At 41.2% G+C, this 22,070-nt stretch overlaps 1 non-coding gene across 1 annotated transcript; it reads left to right on the forward strand.

Annotated features, from left to right (window-relative positions):
- The first annotated feature begins 275 nt into the window (after positions 1–275).
- LOC115030688 lies at positions 276–387 on the forward strand. Its single transcript, XR_003836291.1, has one exon. It is a non-coding gene; the product is annotated as a U6 spliceosomal RNA (small nuclear RNA).
- Positions 388–22,070: the final 21,683 nt, after the last annotated feature.

A 22,070-nucleotide genomic window follows, 5' to 3' on the forward strand; every position in this document is an offset into this window, starting at 1 on the left:
GTCCTGGAACTCATTCTGTAGACCAGAACTTGAACTCAGAAATTCGCCTGCCTCTGCCTCCCAAGTGCTGGGATTAAAGATGTGCACTACCACTGCTGGGCCCACAATTTCTTAATAAGTGTAGATAGGAATCTTGTGAGTGATGAATCGCAGAAATAAATCTCTGAAAAGTCTCTAAGCCTCATTAAACACTCAGGACAGGCACATTAGAATGGTGAGATCAGGTTAGGGCTGCGGCATTGCTCAGTGGTAGCATACTTGCCTAGATACATGGGGTGACTTATAAGTAGGGAGAGCACATATACTAAAATTGAACCAATACAGAGAAGATTAGAGTGGTCCCTGCACTAAAATGACATGCAAAAGCATTAAGAAAAAAGCATTCTGTATTGTAAAAGGCAGGTGTGTGAACAACAGGTATTGATTGAATACCATAGTTACTTTTTTTTTTTTTTTTGCAAAGTAACATTTTTTGTTTGTTTGGTTGGTTGGTTTTTCAAGACAGGGTTTCTCCCTGTAGCCCTGGTTGTCCTGGCACTCACTTTGTAGACCAGGCTGGCCTCGAACTCAGAAATCCGCCTGCCTCTGCCTCCCTAGTGCTGGGATTAAAGGCGTGTGCCACCATGCCTGGCTTTGCAAAGTAACATTTATGTAATCTTATACAACATGAATATGTAGTATTGGTGTTTGTTAATTACTTAGCTTTTATTCAAATTAATGTATAAGTTGAAATGTACATCTAGGATCGTAGCTGGGTTTGGTAACATTTGCCTAAAGTTCCAGCAATTTGGGAGATTGAACTGGGAGGATTTTGAGTTCAAGACAAGCCTGATTAATGAGTAAGACTCCATCTCAAAATAATAACAATAGTATCAATAAAAAAAATGAATCTTAGAAGTTTATGCAAGAATACTGTTTTCAGAGATTATTTCTCAGTGTGGTTGATCTAGACATTCATTTCCTGAGTTATGTATTTTGGGAATATTTGAATTTTTTTTTCTTTTTTGAGACAGGGTTTCTCTGTATAACAGCCCTGGCTATTCCGGTATTCACTTTGAAGACCCAGCTGGCCTTGTACTCACACAGATCTGCCTGCCCCTGCCTTCTGAGTGGATTAAAGACATGTGCCATGACTGCTAGGCTATTTGAAGTTCTTGTAAAAATTATACATTTATGATAACATCAAATAACATTTGCTCTTTTAAGAAAGGTTAATAAAAATTTCCAAGTACATAACATACCAGATATTGACGGTCAACAGTGTCACCTACACTTCCTTTCTCCATGAATCCCAATTAAAAGATTGAATGGTCAAAGAGAAGAAAAATAAGTGGAACTTCAGAGAATCAGAGACTGTAAGAATTGGCATAGCCCAGTGGTAGAGTGTTCATGTATCATTTGAGAGGCCCTGGGACTCTCTTGGTCTCTCTGTCTCTGTCTGTTGTCTGTGCCTGTGTCTCTGTCTCTTTGTCTCTAGTTTAGCAGGACAGTTGTCATTGCCCAGGCTGCCCTCAAGTTTGAGTCCTCCTCCTGAAGGTGCCAGCTTAACATTACAAACTCCATTTTGCTTTCAGATTCCACTTTATGATTAACTTGTCCTCTGAATGAACTCATCCTATAGAAAACTCCCAACTTGTTTGAGGAACTGTTTCACCCCGGTAACAACCACAATTCCCCTGAGCAAATAGCCACTCCATCCCTGGCAAAAACCAATCAGTTCTTAAGGGGAAAGTGCCTAATGTCTAAAGTAGATTGATGAAGCTAGTAACTATAGTTCATACCAAGCTGAAATCATTACTAGCCAATAGAAGTGCACCATCATGTAACTGCCAAGTTAAAAAGTCCCTCACCCTGCTACAGCCACCATGATAAGCAGGCAAGACTTGACCAGCTCAGGACTTTCCACACTATCCACTGTGATGGAGAGGTTGGAGGGTCTGAGCTCAAGCTTTGAATAAAGACTGTTTGCTTTTGCATACAAGTCAGACTCCTGGTGGTCGCTGGTAACTGTGGGGACCTCACAATCTGGGCATGACACTCATACTTTAGCCTCCAGAGCAGGTCACATGCTTATTCCACCATGACTGGCCATATGTACTTTTTAAACAAGATTTGACTCTTCTTTAAAAACATTTTTTTGAATTTTATTGTGTATGTGTGTATGTCTGGTGTGCATGTGGGGCCTAAGATGGTTCTTATCCTTCCACCATATTCTAGGATCTAACTCAAACCCATAGGTGGGGAAGATGCCACCATCTCACCAGGCCCCATATTTACTGTATTCTTTCTCACCTGGAATCTCAAAGCAAGAAGCATTAAATGGTCCAACCGTTTCATTTCCCAGAACAGAAAAGTGGGTTGAATGGATACGATCCTGACTTACTGTTATATAGATAGATTGAGGCTACCTGGGGACATAGATGTTTGATTAAAGCAGGTGTTCTTTTTGTTTCCCCAGGGGTGTGTGGGTAGAAGCCATAGAAATGACAACTTTACCTAGTTGTAAGAAAGAACATTTTGGCAATCTGGTTTCTTTAGAAGTGAAGTAAATGGATTACCACATTGTGTAAATAGGGTCCCTGATATTAGAAATGTTTTTGAAAATGAGCTGGGTAATTTGCCTAATTAAGACAGTAATTTAAATCATACTACTCCCAAGCTTCCCATCAACTTTAACATGTGATTTCATGTTGCTGTTAAGATGAAAAAGAATGTAAAGTAGGGCTGGGGTATACATAGTTTGCTGGTTGTGGTAGTTTGAGTAGGTTAGGTCCCCACAGACTCATGTGTTTGAATGTTTGGCCCACAGGGAGTGACATTATTAGGAGGTGTGTTCTTGTTAGATTGGGTGTGGCCTTGTTGGAGGAAGTGTGTCACTATGGGGGGTAGTCTTTGAGGTCCAATGCTCAAGCTCTGCCCAACACAGAGAGGAACCTCTTCTTGGATTACTTTAGATCAAGATGTAGAACTCAGTTCCGTCTCCAACACCATGTCTGTCTGGATGCTGCTATGCTTCCTGCCATGATGATAATGGACTGAACCTCTGAAATTGTAGGCCAGCCCCAATTAAATGTTGCCCTTATGAGTTGTCTTGGTCACAGTGTCTCTTCACAGCAATGGGAACCCTGACTAAGAGACTGGGCGAGCATTTGTTTAACCCTGGCTTCCAGTCACAGCATGACAAAACAGGAAGGAAAAAAAGTAAAACATCATGGCAGTAAAAACAAAGCTTTAGGATTTTCTTTTAAAAATTCACTTTCACTTTCTTGTTTATACACACATACAACACACACGAAGAGACACAGTTAATGTGTGTGTGTAACAGCTTTAGTGTGGAGGTCAGAGAACAACTTGCGGGAATTAGTTCTGTACTTCCAGCACATGGGGCCTGAGGAGCAGACTCAGGAGCTGGATACAAGCCTACTGGCCGCTCCTATAGAGGACCTGGGTTTGATTCCCAGCATCTACATGGCAGCTCACAACTGTCTCTAACTCCAGCTCCAGAAAATTTATTGCCTTCTTCTAGAATCTATAGGCACCAGTTATATGTGTGGTGCACAGATACAAATACCCAAATATCTAAAATAAATTTTATAATAATAATGATAATAATAATAATAAACTGAGGCAGGCAGACATAGCAACAAGTTTGTTTACCTGTTAGATCATCTTCCCATCCCAAAATTCTGTAATCTTAAAAATCAAACAAGCTGGGCGGTGGTGGCGCACGCCTTTAATCCCAGCACTTGGGAGGCAGAGGCAAGCGGATTTCTGAGTTCGAGGCCAGCCTGGTCTACAAAGTGAGTTCCAGGACAGCCAGGGCTACACAGAGAAACCCTGTCTCAAAAAACAAACAAACAAATAAAAACAACAACAACAACAAATCAAACAAGGGACTAGAGAGATGACTCAGAGGTTAAGATCCCGGGCTGATCTTCTAGAAGTCCTGAGTTCAATCCCCAACAACATTCATATAGAATACTGTGTACTAAATAAATAAATAAATAAACAAATAAATAAATATTTTTTAAAAATCAAGTAAAACACGCATTTCTAAAGCTGAAAAGATGGCTTACTTGGCACTGTGTGAACACGAGGACATGAGTTATTTTTCCAACACTTATGTGAAAGAAAAGCCTGGTGCAGCAGTTGTGCCTATAATTTCAGCACCGGTTAGGAGGAGACAGGATCCATCCCTACAGTTTGCTTGTTAGGCAGATAAACTAAATTGGTGTGCTCAAGGTTCAGTGAAAGACCTTGTCTCAAAAAATAAGGTGGTGTGGAGGGAAATACCTTTAATACTGGTAATGTGGCAGGCAGATCTTTGTGAGTTCAAGGCCAGCTTATCTACAAGACTCAGATGCCTAGGTATGACCATTGAGCTCCATGTGTACCTGTACATATGCACACGAAAATATGCCTATACAATGCACACACACACACACACACACACACACACACAGAGAGAGAGAGAGAGAGAGAGAGAGAGAGACTTTGCATTTCTGTTAAAGAAAATAAAACACTTGCCTAATAACCCTGGTTGAAATAAGAGTAAAGCCCAGAAAAGCTAGGCGTTTTCTTTTTCTTTTTTTTTTCTTTTCTTTTCTTTTCTTTTCTTTTCTTTTCTTTTCTTTTCTTTTCTTTTCTTTCCTTTCCTTTTCTTTTCTTTTCTTTCCTTTTCTTTTCTTTTCCCTTCCTTCCTTCCTTCCTTCCTTCCTTTCTTCCTTTCTTTCTTTCTCTCTTTCTTTCTTTCTTTCTTTCTTTCTTTCTTTCTTTCTTTCTTTCTTTCTTTCTTTCTTTCTTTCTTTTTTTTCCAAGACAGGGTTTCTGCCTCCCAAGTGCTGGGATTAAAGGCGTGCGCCACCATACCCCGCAGGAGTTTTACTTTTCATGGGGCAGTGGTGGCACACACCTTTAATCTCAGCACTCAGGAGGCAGAGACAGTCCCATCTCTGTCAGTTCAAAGCCAGCCTGGTCTACAGGTGCAAGTTTGTTTGTTTGTTTGTTTTAAAGAAAACGTTTTATTTCACAAAAGATAAAATGAGAAGAAAAGCACATAGAGACTTACATTTAGACTATTTGTAGAACTAGAACAGGAGAGTGAAATATTCCCTGTGGAGCAGAAAGCATAGTTTGTTTACACTGTGGTGAGAGGTTTAGGACAGAGGATAATCACAGCAGAAATTCTCTGTTCAGAAGCTAGCAGAGCAAGAGATAATTCCTACAATTAGCGACCGCGGCACCAGGGGCGGCTCGGATCACTGTGCCGAACCGCCCACGATGTGCCAGCCAGATCTCAGCCGCACAGCAAGAGCAAGGAGCACTAACTACACCAGCGGTGGCACTCGGAATGCTTCAGAGGAACAGTTAGGAAGCTTTTCTCACTTACCAGCAGTTTACTGGGAATGTAAAAACTGCGCACAAAGATCCCTTATAGTTAAAAACAATCATCTATCGGTGTGAAACGTGGTCCTGATCTGAGACCCACCATGTCCACACCCCACGTTCAACTAACCTCAAGTAGAAAACATTTAAAACATTGCATCTGTGTTGAACATTCAGCTCTTGGTACAGCATTTACGTTACACTGGGCACTAGCAGTTTAGCTAAAGTAATCTAGAGATTAAATAAATTATGCAGGCTCTGTAACACTATGCCATTTTAAATAAAGGATGTGAGCATCCCGCTGTCTGCAGGGGCTCCTAGAACAACCCTGCTATGCACCAAAGGAAACAGTATACTTTGATAACTAAGGAAACACTATGAAGAAATAAAGCCCATCCGTAAGCCCACAGGCTTATATTTACAACAGGATGTGGCCTTCCCATCCGACTCACAGCAACTGAATTCTTCTAGCTGCTTAAGCATGAAACTTTAAAATTAGCTCTACTTCTCCCTTTCTTTCATATTTTAGACTTCAAACCCATACTCAAAATACATATCTTCAGAGTTCAAGCACTTTCTAACATTGCTACTGCAAAGACCCAGGTTAAAACCATGACGTGCTTTTGGCATGCTTAACTTAGAAGGTAACGACTCTTTTCATAGTTTCTTAGAGAATTTTTATCTTGAAGGGCTGCTGAAGGCTTTTCTGTATTGATTACGATGTTCATATGACCCCTGCTCTTGAATCTATTTATAAAAATGCTTATTGATTTCCATATATTGAACCAAACTTGCATCCCTGGAATGAAACTCAGTTGGTCAAGTGGGTACTGTTTAATGGATTCTGGAGTTTGATTTACAAAAATTTTATTGAGCATTTTTGCATCTATAGTAATTAGGGAAATATTTAAAATTGCTATACCTTCTTAGATGAATTTTCCCTTTATTAAGATGTTTGTTTGGGCAGTGGTGGCGCACACCTGTAATCCCAGCACTTGGGAGGCAGAGGCAGGCAGATTTCTGAGTTCAAGGCCAGCCTGATCTACAGAGGGAGTTCCAGGACAGCCAGGACTGCACAGAGAAACCCTGTCTCAAAACACAAAAAAAAAAAAAAAAAAAAAAATGTAGTAGTTTTCATCTCTTCTTTCTTAGTTCAAGTCTCTTCTCAGACATCCTTATAAATATATTGATTTGGTTTTGGTTTCTATTTGCTTGATAAAATGTTTTTTATTCTCTCTCTCTCTCTTTTTTTTTTTAAGATTTAGTTTATTTATATGTTTACACTGTAACTGTTTTCAGACACACCAGAAGAGGGCATTAGATCCCTTTACAGATGGTTGTGAGCCACCATGTGGTTGCTGGAAATTGAACTTGGGACCTTTGGAAGAGCAGACAGTGCTCTTAACCACTGAGCCATCTCTCCAGCCCCATGTTTTTTATTCTTTAACTCTTAAGTCTTTGGATTTTTTTTTTTTTTTAACTCATGAGGTATGTTTTTTAGAGACCACAGAGAATAGGATCTAAGTTTTAAATCTAGCCAGCCAGTCTATGTCTCTCTTTTGGCAAGTTGTTATTGAGAAGTATTTACTAATTCCTATAATGTTGTTGCTTTTCTTATAGGTTGGATTATTGTTTGACTTTATCTTCTTCCCCATTAGGATTAAGGATCTGCTGGTTGACTGTGAAGACATGATGGCTCCTAGCTCTCTCATCTACTCCTCTCTACATTTATTCTTTCTTGTTCTTTTGTAACTGAGAGTCCTCCTCTGTGCACATTACTCTTCTCCATGGGGTATTCTGTAACACTGGATCAGTGACAATGAATTCCCTTACTTTGTGCTTGTATTGATAGGTGATTATTTTCCTATAAAATTTAAGATGTAGTAGGTTTATTAGATATGGATCTTGGTTATAACTTTTAGGGCTTCAGATATATTATTTGAGCTTTCTTAGCTTTTAGAAATGCTGACAAGATATCTGATGTTATTCTGACATTTCTTTGTAGGTGACTTGGTATTTTTTCCCTTACAGCTTTTAATAATGTTTCTTTGCGCCGGGCGAGATGGCGCACGCCTTTAATATCAGCACTCAGGAGGCAGAGGCAGGTAGATTTCTGAGTTCGAGGCCAGCTTAGTCTACAAAGTAAGTTCCAGGACAGCCAGGGCTATACAGAGAAACCCTGTCTCAAAAAACCTAATAATAATAATAATTATTATTATATTTCTTTGCTTTGCATTTTTGACATCTTGACTATAATACGTTATAGATTCTTCTTTGCTTACATCTATTCAGAGGTCTCAATGGCTCTTGTATTTCAATATCCCTATTTTCCCTCTAGATTTGGGGAATTTTCTGCTTTGATTTTTGTGCCTTTAGTTTTATTTCAGATCCTTCATCTATCTCATGGGTCTTTGAATCTTACTCCTCGATCATATTCTAGAGTTTTTAGATGATGTACTCCTGTGAGTTTCATGTTAACTTTTCCTTATTGGTGTTGGAATGCAATATTTCACCAGGCTTGTTCTCTATTCATCACAGCCTTTTCTTCTCACTCAAGCCAACTGGTGATGCTTCCCACTGTGTGTGTATACACCCAGGATGTGTGTATATGCGTGTGTCTATTTATATGTGGTTCCCCTTAGAAAGAGTTTTACTATAGCTCAGAATGGACTTGAACTTGCCTTAACCTTCCACCTCCAGTCATGTGCTGGAATTACAGCTGTGTACCATCATACTTTGAAGTATATTTCTTATAACTTGAAAATATCAATGCCTGTGATAAAATACCAACAATAAACTAATTACCAGAGGGAAGTTTTATGTTGGATCACTATTTCAGAGGCTTCAGGCCACCACTGAGTGACTCCATTGTCTTGGGCCTGGAGTGACATAGAACATAATGGTGGAAGAGCCTGGCAGAAAGTGTATGCTCACATCATGGTTGAGAAGCAATGAGAGAGGAAATAGCCAATGTTCCAATCTACCTTTCACTTCCCCAATGACCTGACTTCCTCTCACTAGGTTCTGCTGCTTAAAGGCCTTCTTAGAGTCCTGACATGGTTCCAAAGTCTAAAGTTTCTTCCTGATATTCTTGACAATGTCTATGAGCCCCTATAAAATCAAAACACAAGTCTCCCAACAGGCAGGATGTTGGAAGGTATTCTCTGACAGAACACCTGACAACAGAACAGAGAAAAGACTTCCATTCTAAAAGGGAGAAATGGTGGACCAACAACTAAAGACAAACCTTGCAGTTTCATGTCTGGCACCAGGGATTATATTACCTGGGAACCAAGAGGTTTGTGAATTCAGCAGAACTGCCTTTCTTGTCACACGAGTGGACCCTCTCTCTGGGCATCTCTTCTTAGGGACTTCACCTTTCCTTTGTGAACACCCCATGTTTCTGGCATCTCTGGTATGTTGGATATATCTCCACTATCACTTAGGTGCCTCTTTCATGGCTTCACATGCAGCCTACTTGGTTCTCTTCACAGAATCTGACCCTGCCATACATGGCTTGCTTTGCCTCAGTAGCTCTTTTAGAATACAGGTGCAAGTCTCCATGGCCTCTTCATGCTAGTGTCCAGCACTACACAGATGACATTTGTTCCTTTTACCAACTGGATGGAGCTTAACCCCCTTCTGCTACAACCACAATGGCCTTTGAGCACCTGCTTGGCTGAACCTGGGAAGCAGTCGACTAGCGAGGCCTGCTGGAGCAGGGTGCTTTGGAGGCTGTCTTTGTCCAGGTTTCCTTCCTTCCTTCCTCCCTCCCTCCCTCCCTCCCTCTCTCCCTCCCTCCCTCCCTCCCTCCCCCCTCTTTCTTTCAAGATTTATTTATTTATTTAATGTATATATGAGTACACTGTAGCTGTACATACAGATGGTTGTGAGCCTTCATGTCGTTGTTGGGGATGGAATTTTTAGGACCCCTGCTTGCTCTGGTCTGCCCTGCTCTCTCAGTCCCTGCTTGTTCTGGCCCAAAGATTCATTTATTATTATACATAAGCTACAGTATAACTGTATCTGACTTCTGACACACCAGAAGAGGACCTCAGATCTCACTAAGGGTGGTTGCTGGGATTTGAACTCAGGATCTTTGGAAGAGCAGTCAGTGCTCTTACCTGCTGAGCCATCTTGCCAGCCAGGTTCTCTTCTTTCAAATGAACTTTTATTTTTATGCACTGGAGTCTTGGGGACCGATCCTCAGCTCCTTTCTTATTATCTCAGAGCAAAATGCACAGTTTCTCTTTAATAGCACCAGTCTCTCGTAATTACAGCCCCTTTGTCTGAACCCACAGTGTTCAACAGATTTATCTATTGTCACATTTCTTACTGAACAAAATGAGCATATTTTACAGATTCCTGTTTTACTTTCTGGTTTGAATTTTCACTATATGCCTCACTAAATCCATACCCTAGTCCAACTAGTATATTGTCTCAAATTTTTTTCAAACAAGGTAATTAGTCCATTACTTTTAAACTCTGAAACCATACTCAGAATTCAGGGCATATGAAGAATGCAAGCAGACATGTTGCCAGAATGTAACATGAACAGACAACTTCCAGTCCAGTTCCTAGATTCAGATAGTCCTTGTTCCTCTCTCGAACCTCACAAACAGTTTTTACTGTCTCCATTTCTGCTGGCATCAATCTGAGCCTCTGAGTTCTCACTAGAATGATCTGTTAAGCTCAGCTTAAAGAATTATAAGGCTTCTCTAGCGTGAAGCTAGAGGATTCTTCCTACAAACCATCCCAAAAGCCTGTAAACAACATGGCCAGGTTTATCATAGCAACAATGCCACTGGCACCAACTTTCTGTTGGTCTTCCCGTTACTATGACAGAAAAAGCTGACAACTATAGACATTACTGGAGTGTACTATCTCTCTAGGTGCCCTTTGACATGATTCCCATATTCTCTGTGTTTCAAACAACAAATTGGACAAGACACACTGTTGGAGACCCCTGCTATTAAGCTCACAGTCCACCATGTCTGGATAGCTCTCTGAGTCTGGTTAAGAATGGAGGCCTCCCTTTCTCAGTGGAGTTTCCTCTTCTCTACCCAACCCTTTTGGAGGGTGTCTGAGTACAGAGGCCTGACCTTACTTGGAGAATGACCCTGCACAGTGCTTTCTCCAGACACTGCATGAGTCAGAACGAGTCTGGCTCTCCCTCCTGCCCTTGTGTTATGACCAATCAGCCTTCTCCACCTGTACCCCTAAGAGCCTTATATGCTCTACCCCTGGAACAATACATAGAGCCATCTCACTGAAGCTGTCTTCCAGAAGTTCTTCCATCATACTCATGGCAGTCTGAGCCCTGCTCTCTGTTTCTGCTCTCTCTGCCCTCATGGGCTGGTGGCAGAGGAAAGTGAAACTCACAGCACAGAGCGGTAGCAATGAAAGTTTAGATTTGTGCCTGGTGAGAGTGGCACATGTCTTTAATCCCAACACTTGGGAGGCAGAGGCAGGTGGCTCTCTGAGTTTAAGGGCAGCCTGGTCTATAGAGAAAGGTCCAGAACAGCTAGGATTACACAGAAAAACCCTGTCTTGAAAGACCAAACCAACCAAACAACAACAACACCAAAAGTAAAGATTTATTAAAAGTCGTATAGCTTTGTTAAAAGTGAAGGTAAAAGCAGAGAGTACAGTCTATAGAATGGGACCCGCCCTGAGCATCCTGCAGCTCAAGAGCCCTGAGTCTAGGCAAAGTGAGGAGCTGCTCCCCAGGGGAAGAAAAGAATCCTTACCCTGATTGACAGATAACCTGTTACACGGAATAATCTGCGTTTGAGCAGGCCATACATTCCATAATTTAAGGCATACGCATATGCTGTCATATATATGCATGAGATGATAAATAGTCCTTTTTTCTGATAGTCACTTCAAGGATAGAACAGGCTTCATTGCTTGTGCCCAACACCGCTCTCAGTTGACCTTGTTCATCTTTCCTTTAGGAGGAAGTGCCTGACCACAAGTTACCCATAGGAGAAGAAGTGCCTCCATAGGCACACACATGTATACTACACTTACATGAGCATGTACATACACTCACATAAATAAACATTTTTTAAAGGGCTGGGTATGATTGCTCAGTGGGTAAAGCACTTGTTCAAGTCTGATGGCCCGAGGTTGGTCCTCAGTCCCACGTAAAGGCTGACAGAGAAACCCAATTCTACAAATGTGTCCTCAGACCTCCACATGGGTGCTATGAGCTATACACAGAATGAAGCAGAGCAAGCTAACTGGGAATGGCATGGGCTTTTGAACCTCAAAGCTCACCCCCCACCCCCCTGTGACGCACCTCTAGAACAAAGCCACACCTCCTAATCCTTCCCAGATAGTTTTACTGACTGGTGACTAAGTATTCAAATATATGAGCCTCTGGCAGCCATTCTCATTTAAGCTACCATGATAGCAAATGCCTTTGTTACCCCTTTCTATATGAAGTCATTTTTCTCAAGTGAAAGTGGGAGCTGGAGAGAAGCCTTGGCATTTATGAGACTGTGCTGCTCTTCTGGAGGACTTGAGTTCAGTACCCAGCACCTGTGTCAGGTGGCTCACAACCATCTGTAACTTTATCTACGGGATCCAACACCTCTAAGTTCTGTGAATATCAACATACGCATGCATGCACATATCCACAGACAGACACATAGTCATAATTAAGAGTAAAAAAATGGAAACTTAAAAGATAAATGAAACATGGTTAATTTCACAAAGCTGGAGTTTTGTGACATGTGAGTGACAGCTGAGGTACTCACCCAAACTCTACACTTGGGAGCAAAAGCAACATTTCTCCCAAGGTGGCTTCTAAATCTACACAGGACACATAGTCATTCCTGACTGGATAAGTGTAGTTCACGGGAAGTCATCGGGCAAATGTGCAAAGAGCCTTTTATAAGAAATATAAACATACCACTTTTGGGTTTATGTAGGAGCTTCTGACTTCTCAGGATGGAAAACGTTTTGGGGTAGGTTACATTCACATTTAACACATTCTAGACATGTAGATAAAGAGATGTTCTTTGTTCTTTGATCCTTGTACTACCGTCAAATCTATCTCCTGCCAAAACACACCCTAGGGGTGTAGATCAGCGATAGAAAACTTGCCTAGCATGTGTGAAACTCTGGGCTTCATTTTCACCATTGAAAGGGGGAAAAAATCTCAAACAGAAATAAATTAAAATGCATACACACCATGATGGTGGTACATATATGATGGTGGTACATACATGATGGTGGAACACACATGATGGTAGTACATACATGATGGTGGTACATGCCTGTAGTCCCAGAACCTGGGAGCTGGAACTAGGAGGAGCAGGAGTTCAAGGTCATCTTCAGCTATACAGTGCGTTTGTGGACAGCTTGGATTACTGAGACTCTCTCTTCAATTTCCCCAAACTAACAAGCAAAACAATAAATGTCTTTTTCTTTTTTTTAAAGACTTTGTTCAGGGCAGGGAATAATGGCAAATGCATTCAGGAGGCAGGGGCAAATAGATCTCTCTGAGTTGAGGCCATCCTATCTACATAGCGACTCCAGCCCAGCATTTAAATGCATTTTAAAAAGTTTTCTCAAACTGGTGATTTATCACTGTAATTACAGGTGATTTATAGTCTTAGGACTATATTTATAGTCCTGCAGTCTTGGACTTGAAGGTTGATGCAGGGGGATCACCACGAGTTCTAGGGCAATCAGGTTTACATAGACAGTGCCAGACTACCCGGAGCTACAAAGCAAAACATTTATCAGAGGAAAAAAAAAACTCTGATTATATTTATCTTTGCCTCATTTTTTTCATCCTATGAGATAAAGTATTCATCTGAATTAACTAAGAAACTGAATATTATCTTTATTTTATTTTAACTTAAGGGAGAATATATAACTAGGAATTGCACTTATATATGTGTTCCAGCTATATTTTAATAATGATTAACAGCCCAAGAAAATATAGATTTTTCTTTCTCATAATGCATAAAAGCAATTCCTGTTATAATCATGGCAGCTGTTGGTAAAGTTATTTGAAAAGTTAAAAGCTGAAAGCAATTGTGAATTGTGTGTACAATTGGCTAGATTTATACTTTTGTACTTTTCTATTCTGAAGCCTTCATAGAAAACCTAAAATGCACTGCGAAGCATGGTGCATTTCATCTGCAGTCCCAGAATTTGAGAGGTTTGGGCAGGAAGATGGAATTTGAGGCCAGTCTGGGGTAAGTAATGCCATGCTGCAGTAAAAAAACCAATGATCATAGACCGAGATAGGAGGCTTTTGACTTGTATGAGCTGGGTGTTGCTGTAGGGGCTGGGGGTTCAGTGAGAAGTAATTTAAGGCCATGACCTCAAGAGATTCCTTTTCAGAGAGGGAAGGCAGAATTCTTACCACACCTCCTCTCATTAACCAGAAAATGATTTACTTAGCACCTACCAACTGTCAGGCCCAGTATGAGCCCCAGGGTTCTAAAATTAAAGACAGTTTTTACCTCCATAATGGTTGGGTCACAAATAATACAGCAGTCAATTAAAATCTCTAGGTCCTTCAATTCTCCCCTAATTTATACTTTCATTAATTCTTCTTCTGTAAAATGGGGTTAATATAAACATTTGTTAGCTTTGTGACTAGCATGGAAAAACGTTATGTAGAAATGTGGATCCGGGTAGCCAGGCTTCTAACCGGCTCACTGACTCCAATCCCAGAAGTAGCAATCCTATTTCATGCCTCAGTGGACTGGCAAATTACTACATGTCCTGGAGTTTCAGGGCTACTTGCGATATTTAAAACCTCCAATGTTAAATTGTGGGATGTGGGATCCACGTGGTACGTACTATGTTTGGTGTAAAAGTAGGCTTCCATGGAAAACAGAAAAAGAACAATTGCCATTGGGGTGTAGCCCGATGATGGAGTGTTTCCTTAGCATTCTGGGCCCTGGGCTCTGCAGGAGTTGGGAATAGGCTGGAGAAGTGGTGAGGAGGTAAGCTCTGGAGGGGTTAGTTAAGGGCGGAGAAACAAATTCTTGCTGAAGCTGGACACCATGGCTTTGGAGAAGCCATACATATTGAATAAGAGATTGAGAAGAGATGTTTGAGCTCACTCTGGTCCACTTGCTAAAACCAATGAAGCCATCTTAGACTGATGTTCTTAAATGAGTAGAGTAGGGAAGAATTACCTTGCAGCACAGTTATCAGAATATTGAAAAGCACAAATGCTTTGTATCCATCCATCCAGTTTTCTACGCATCAATAGTCAGGTCGAATAGGTGTAATAACTACTGCAAGTCCGTGGGCTGGAGAGTTGGGTTGGTGGTAAAGAGCACTTGTGTCCTTCTGTCCTTCCCCTTTCCCTTCCTTCTTCCTTCCCTATTTTTTTTTTTTAATTTTATTTAAAGATAGGGTCTCCTTGGGGCTAGAAAGATGGCTCAGCAGTTAAGAGTACTGGCTGCCCTTCCAAGAGAACCTGTATTCAATTTCTAGCAGCTACATGACCGCTAACCAACTCTCTGTAACTCTGGTTCCAGGGGATCAGACATTCTTATACAGACATACATGCAGGCAAAACACTGATGCACATAAAATAAAAACAAACAAATCACCAAAAAGAAGTTAGGGTATTCTGTGTCCTAGGCTGGGCTTGAATTTACAATCTATCTCTCAAGTACTGGGATCACAGGCATTCAGCAATGCAGCTGCTACAGCCTTCTTTTACATTTAGTTTTGTGTGTATGGGTACTTTGCCTACAAGTATGTCTATATACTACTTGTGTGTCTGTTGCTCAAGAGGCCAAAGAGGGCATGAAATCTTTCCAGCTCCTACCCCAGTCTTCTTAAGTTTTATGACTCATATTCTTTGCATGGATCTACATAGGTAACACTTATTATATCTGAATGGGTAGTATCTCATATCAAGTTTTATATTTCTTGCTTGTTTGTTGAGAGTCTGACTTGTAGCCCAAGCTAGCTTCCAACTTGTGAATGTCTCTCAGGTGCTGGGACTGCAAGTGTGTGTCATCACACCTGGATACAAGGATTTATTAAAATTTGTCTTTTTCTTTTAGGTATATACATCCAATATACCATTAATACCAGGCTGAGGTTGAGAATGTTTTAAGTATCAGAAAAACGACCGTTTCTGCAGTACAAAGCTGACTTCAGAGTTTCCGAATCATTGACACTAGACTCTCAGAGCATATGGAAATACCAAGAACCAAGGTGGAGATGGGATATTATTGGATCTCCTGTGTATGAAGAGGAAGTGTGGTATGCTGCTTGGCTGGAACTAGGACTGAGGTGGGTGCTAGCGTCATGCTCAGTGGGGCTTTATTTATGACAGAATCTCAGAATTAAGGTCTGTCTTCCATCCCGGCCACTTGTCAACACCTACTTACTCTTCAACCTTCATTAATCTGTTCTTGTAACTATTCTGCAATAGTTCTCTGTGGACCATCAGGACTCATCAAGAATCATCCGGGGTTTTCAGGAAAGCCGAAGGTCTTTGATTAGCACTGTACTTCCTTACACACCTGCAACAGTCAACGCTTTCACCTCCCTTCCTTCTTTCCTTCTGTTTTTTTTTTCTCCTAAGTTTTTGTTTTTAAAAGGACATATTCTTAAACCAAGTGTGGTGTTGACCACCTGTAAAAGTCCCCCACAACCAGCATCTGTAGAGGTAACAGTGTCTGGAGGTCAAGGCCATTTGGAGCAAGTTTGAGACCAATCTGGGATACTGGGATCTAAGGTATCATGTCTCAAAAAACAAAAACAAAAAAACCCAAAATAACAAAAACAAAACAACACCTACATTCTCTCCTTCTCCCTCTCCCTCTCCCTCTCTCCCTCTTCTTCTTCTTCTTCTTCTTCTTCTTCTTCTTCTTCTTCTTCTTCTTCTTCTTCTTCTTCTTCTTCTTCTTCTTCTTCTTTCTCTCTCTCTCTCTNTCTTCTTCTTCTTCTTCTTCTTCTTCTTCTTCTTCTTCTTCTTCTTCTTCTTCTTCTTCTTCTTCTTCTTCTTCTTCTTTCTCTCTCTCTCTCTCTTTGAAACAAGGTTTCTCTGGCTCTCCTAGAACTCACTATGTAGACCAGAGTGACCTGGAACTCAGAGATCCACCTGCCTCTGCCTCAAGAATACTGGGATTAAAGGCATGCGCTATCACTGCTCAGCTTCAGAAAAACACTAACATTGAATCTCCTTATCTGGAAAGAAGAGGCATAGGCAGAGACATCAGAATTTCAGAGCCGGCCAAAGCTTCCCTGTCTCAAAAAACCAAGTTTTGAAGATGTCCATAGGTGGTACTATGTGAAAGTGGTTTTAGTCCCAGCATCAAAGAAAATGAAATAGTATGTGAGTGTTGAGGATCTAACCTGGGTCCTCTGAAAGAGCAGTCTGTGGTCTTAACCACTGAACCATCTCTCTAGCACCTACTTCCTTTTTCTTATTCTCCTTCCTCTTTCCTAATAATCTCTATTTTACTTAAGTCCCTCATTCAGATTCTGTATATGAGAGAAATATACGGTCTCTCTCTCTCTCTCTGTGTGTGTGTGTGTGTGTGTGTGTGTGTGTGTGTGTGTGATTCATTAGTTTAGTCTGATTGGCCTAGAACTCACTATATAGACCAGGCTAGCATTGAATTCACAGAGATCCTCCTTTACCTCCACAGTGCTGAGATGAAAGGCAGGACCATCACGCCAGGCCAGTACATTTTAAAAATTTATCTGTTGATGGGGATGTAGGCTGGTTCCATAACTTGGATACTGTGAATAGTGCCATGATAAATAGGGCATACAGTTGTTTCTTCCAATGACTCTCCAAGTTAATTTTGATGTATGTAGCACAGCCTTTCTTTGCATTTGAGATCCTCCTGCCTCAACTCATTCAAACATCACATATACTTCCTTCTGTGATCCTTTCTTGTGCTTGTTTGTCTTATGTTTTCTAAGCAGGTCTCAAACTAGCTATGTACCTGAAGATGACCTTGAACTTTTGATCCTTCTGTTTCTATCTCCCAATTGCCAGACTCATACCATGTTGCCTAGTTTATGAAGTGCTGGAGATCCTTCATGTGTTAGGATCTACCACCTGAGTTCCATCCTTAGCTCTCCTCGAGTGACAAAGAACAAAATGGCTTCTAGTTGGGATATGGTCGCCAGTTGGAAACAATGAGGTCCACAAACGCTTCTATATTCAAGATTTGCTTCTTTCATTTGAACACAAACTTGTATGGAAAGCACAGCACATTCCTGAAAAAGGGACCTTGGGTTACTCAGCATTGGGGAGAGCAGACTTGGGTGAAACAGGTAATGTTCACTCACAACAAGGTAGAGGTGGGCAAGATGCACATTAAGGCTGGCTTTGGCTACACAAGCCCTTGCCTCCAAACACCATAAGTAAATAAGCAAGCAAGCAAGCAAATAATTAGTGGCTAGATGTTTATTTAAGTATATTTCTTCCTATAGTTTCTACCAAATAACTAGCACTTAACTGAAGGGGGTACACAGCTCCCTAGCCTCAGTACCTTTTATTTACCTTAGGAGACTTCCATTTTCTGCATTGTCAACATGACTGGGTTGTTAGCTTGGGGACTATGAGTTCTTTAATTCCATGGGGCACCATAAAAACGAGCTGGGAAGAGCAATTTATCTCCCCAAAGCTGTATATACAGAGCAGCTGCCCTAAGGTGATGAAGAGTGGGCAGGAAGAAGGTCAAGTTGAGAAAGAGTGGAAGGATTAACGAAAACAAAGTGTGCCTGGAAATAAGGAAACCTATTACTTTGCATGCTAACTTAAAATGTAAGTGTGATATTCATGTAACATCAAGAAAAAGTGTACCATTTAAAAGTTATCAGTAGTTCAGTACAAAAAAAGGGGTGGGGTGTGCTGGGGCAGTAGCTCACTCAGTAGAGTGCTATCTTAGTATGCCTCAGGCCCTGGGTTTGATCTTCAGCCTTGTACAAGCTGCGGTTTCCTTGCCACACCTGTAATCCTAGTACTCAGAAGTTCAAGGTCATCCTCTGCTACATAGTGAGTTCAAGGCCAGTCCGAACCTGACTCAAACAAAAACATAAAGACAAAATCAGTTGACTCATTGGCTAAAGGCCCATGCAAAGGCCTAATGACCTAACTGTGATCCCAGGGATATACACACTAGAGGGACAGAACTCACTCTTGCAAGTTATCCCCTTGCAAGTACACCCATATCATGGCACCTACCTCTCCCACTACAATAGTGTAATACATACATTTTAAAAGAGTGAAGCATTTAATTGGTCAGTGCTCCAAAATCCAGTTTTAGATTTGGGAAGTCCAGAATCCTGTTATTTTGTAAGTTTATTTCTTTTTCTTGTTAAAACTAGGGTAATCAGTCTTGGGGTAGTCAAACCAGTTTGATGGGTGCCCCTCCCACTTCTCCCATCAGAAATTGGCTTCAGACCTTCCTGCTCATTGGTTGATGGTTAGAATCGGATCAGCAGGTGCAACAGTGGGAGTGGATGGAACAGAGCTTTGCAGAAAGGCCCCAAAGAAATTCTGTAAACAGAAATGAAGGCCGGGTAAATAAAGTACCTGCATGTTCTCTCGTTTCTATGCCACACTGAACCTAGTAGAAAGCGATCACAGTGGACAGCTAACAAGCCATAGAATAGGTTGTTTGTTTAGGGAGGGTGGACAGGATAAGGTGAGGAAGATGTTCATGTGATAGATATTGGCCTTGTGAGTGGTGAGAACTGAACAAGGCCCTCTAGAAGAAGAATCAGTACTCTTAACTGCTGAGCCATCTCTCTCTCCAGCCAGACCTACCTCACCATTGTGATCTGAAGCACTGCTGACCAAGCTTTTGTTTTCATGAGCTCCCATGTAGGCCTTGAAATATTTTCAATGATTAAAAGTCACCAGGACATAATTGAGAACTCAGCTTATTACAAAAGAAGTCAGAATAATTACTGATAAAGGGACAAAATGGGATGGAAATCAAGAGCATTTTGCAGTGTAGGAGCAGATGATGAGGTTCCATGAAGGGTCTTAGGGTGATGAGTATGTTGCACAAGGTGGGATGGAATTCAGTAACTCTAATTGTCACAGCTCTGTAGGAATTTTATGTAACTTTTTTTTTTTATTATTGGGGATTGGCTTTCATGTTTTGAATTAATCTGGTCCTCAAAATTGAGAATCTGCATGTCCAAACGGTGAAGGTCTTTGTCCCCAATTGTTTTTTTGTTTTGGGGTTTTTTTTTTTTTTNTTTGTTTGTTTNTTTTTGAGACAGGGTTTCTCTGTGTAGCCCTGGCTATCTTGGAACTCACTTTGTAGACCAGGCTGGCCTCAAACTCAGAAATCTGCCTGCCTCTGCCTCTTGAGTGCTGGGATTAAAGGCGTGCACCACCACGCCCGGCTCCCAATTGGTTTTTGAATGATCAATAAAGAGTCAACGGCCAATGGTTGGGCAGGTAAACTAAGGTGGGACCTTTGGATTTGTGCAGGCTGGGAACTGGGAGAGAAGAAGGAGATCACCATGACATGGGTGGGGCAGCAGGGGTGGGGGTGGGGAAGACCAGACCTAAAGGCCGGCCATCAGGGAAAGTGGCCACACGGGCCACTTCTCCAATTGTGTTTAGGGCAGCAAAGATGAAATATATTTAAAAAATGTTAACTCAGAAGTACCAGAGGAAGGTGTTTGCTAAGAGCAAAAAAGATTAGAACTGCCCAACCTTTGCGTTTGTTTTGTGTGTGTGTGTGTGTGTGTGTGTGTGTGTGTCTTTCATTTTTGAATCCAAAGGGCTCTGGTGAGTGGCTGAGAACGCAAGTGGTTTAGCTAAACTCACCACTATACTTATTTCATTTACCTACAAAAAAGTTGCAAAGAGGAAGTAGAGAGAGCTGCAAGGCCTGATCAGGCAGAGCAGAAACTGGTACCACCTTGCTGTGGTTTGCTAGTCATCTTACTTGGTGGACAGCTTATAAGCAAAGAGAAACCCACTGTCAAGAGTTATCTCTTCAAAGAACATCAGGAGCCAAACATGGGTGGCATGCCTTTAATCTTACCACTCTAGAGGCAGATCTCTGTGAGTTTGAGGCCAGGCTGTTCTACAGTGAGTTCCAGGCCAGCCAGGGTTAGTGAAACCTTATCTTAAACAAAAACAAATATGCAAGCCCCTCTAAACAACAACAACAGCAGAAAAATCAAAGACTAACAGAACTAAAACGGAACAGAAAATATAGGGGAAAAAATGCCCTCTTTTGATTTAAGAAATAAATAGGCTCTGCAATCCAAACAACTTTATGTGACTGTCACGTGCTAATCAGATAGTTGGTGGATAAGACACTGAACAGACAAGTTTACCAGAAAATGGCTTTCAAAAATTTCCAAACTTTTAAAATAATGATGCTTTATTTATCATAAAGTTTACTTATTTTTATTAGGTACTGATTGCCTGCAGCCTGCTGTGCTAAGAGAATTATTGAAATCCTCTTGGTATAAACATTTTATAGATGAAGAAATGCCAAGTTCAGTAATGTACTCAGTAATTTCACCAGAGCAGTTGTCATGGCAGTGCCTGTAATTCCAGAACGTGAGAGGCAAGGGCAGAGGCTTTAGCACCGAACACCTCACTTAATGCGGCTTCTACATCTCACTGGCTATGTACATGAGAAATTATTGTTTTATTTTTTGCATGTTTTTTGTTGTGATTGTTGTCATTTTATTTCCTTGAGACATGGTCTCATGTAGTCCAGTGTGGCCTCTTGATTGATACACAGCTGAGAATGACCTTGATCCATGGAAGGAGTTACAGAGACAAAGTTCGGAGCTGAGAGGGAAGAAAGGACCATCCAGAGACTGCTCCACCCAGGGGGATCCATCCCATAAACAACCACCAAACCCAGACACTATTACATATGCCAGTAAGATTTTACTGACAGGACCCTGATATAGCTGTCTCTTGTGAGGCTATGCTAGTGCCTGGCAAATACAGAAGTGGATGCTCACAGTCATCTATTGGATGGAACACAAGGCCCCCAATGAAGGAGCCAGAGAAAGTACCCAAGGAGCTGAAGGGGTCAGCAACCCTATAGGTGGAACAACAATATGCACTAACCAGTACCCCCGGAGCTTGTGTCTCTAGTTGCATATGTAGTAGAAGATGGCCTAGTAGGCCATCAATAAGAGGAGAGGCCCTTGGTCTTTCGAAGATCATATGCCCTAGTACAGGGGAATGCCAGGGCCAGGAAGCAGGAGAGGGTGGGTTGGGGAGCAGGGTAGGGGAAGGGTATAGGGGACTTTCGGGATACCATTTGAAATGTAAATGAAGAAAATACCAAATGAAAAAATGGCTATGGGAAAATCAAAAAACAGAAAAATAAAGTTCTTTTCTTAACTTGCAGCCATCTGTAAAGAAAGCTTGCAGACAGAACGAAATGAGTGTGTGGAGGTCGCTGACTAGACTAGTTTCTGCTCAAGCTAGCCTTACCTCATTTTCCAGGACTGCAGTTCATAGAATTTTCTTTCTTTTAAGCATTTACAGTTTGAGTCATGTAACGAGAAATAGATCATCAGTATTTCTAAATGTTACTTTCTGTATTAGTGTTTTCTCAACTAGTTAAAATGACATAAGCAAAATGTGTTTCAAAAATCTTAAACACCAAGTTTTACTGGCAGACAACCTTAATTAAAGAAAGTTTAATTTAGCCGAGGAACAAACACCT

This window comes from Mus caroli, chromosome 3 (assembly GCF_900094665.2).
Source record: "Mus caroli chromosome 3, CAROLI_EIJ_v1.1, whole genome shotgun sequence".
In the NCBI taxonomy this organism is placed as follows: Eukaryota; Metazoa; Chordata; class Mammalia; order Rodentia; family Muridae; genus Mus; species Mus caroli.